Source organism: Montipora foliosa, chromosome 13, assembly GCF_036669935.1.
Source record: "Montipora foliosa isolate CH-2021 chromosome 13, ASM3666993v2, whole genome shotgun sequence".
Classification (NCBI taxonomy): domain Eukaryota; kingdom Metazoa; phylum Cnidaria; class Anthozoa; order Scleractinia; family Acroporidae; genus Montipora; species Montipora foliosa.
In genome coordinates, this window is record NC_090881.1 from 3,784,418 (window position 1) to 3,785,352 (window position 935).

The window sequence follows — 935 nt, forward strand, 5'->3', positions numbered from 1 at the left end:
TTTTCACGAAATCGTGTGAAGAAAATAGCGCTCGTTTACTGATTAAGCCTAAGCCCTCGTTTCAGGGATTAGGCCTAAACTCTCTTTTAACATTTAAACTTTCATTTTACGGTTCGGTTTACAACACTTTTCACGAGTTCGCGGGAAGAAAATAGCACTCGTTTACTGATTAAGCCTAAGCGCTCGTTTCATTGATTAGGCCTGAGCACTCCTTTGTCATTTTAGCTTTCAATTTACGGTTCTGTACTGATCCTCATAACAAATTGGATAAAATGCAATGATAAATGACAGATAATTGCAATGCCAGTAAATGTTTTTCGGGCAGGCATCATTGTCGAAAACAATTCTTTCATTGAAGACAACGCTTAAAATTCTTACTTCAAAAAAGTATCAAAATCAAGAAAGTATCGTCAACTAATAGTGGAAATTTAGTCGTTATAAAAAGGAACAACAAAAGTTTATTCACAGGTCATCGTCGCTACCTATGAGGGGCAGGATTCTCTTGAATTTCTTTACTGGAATTGCGGCATGGTCGATAGGGTAGCCAGCATCGGCAGCAGTAAGGGTGAACTAGCAGTTGTCAAAAACAGCTCCAGTGAACAAATTTTTTCCTCCATTTTTATCCTGCTGTGGAACAGTTCTTGGCGTAGGTATTTGGCTTTCAAGAACAGGTTTATTACGTGCTTCACATGAATCGAAGTAGCTGCTGAGTTTCAAGGACATGTCCTTTTGCTGCTCTTTGGACGTACTGGTACGTACGTACGCACTCTAAAGAATTTATGTTTCTTTGTACAGCACGTTCAATGAACTATAGAAATGCATTTTGGTTGTTGTGGTTAAAACAAAAAGCCGAGAGGAAGAAACATCAGTCCAGAAAAAACCTTGCTCTAAATCCACGGTGATCATGTTAAAAAAGTAACCATCTTAAGTGAGTG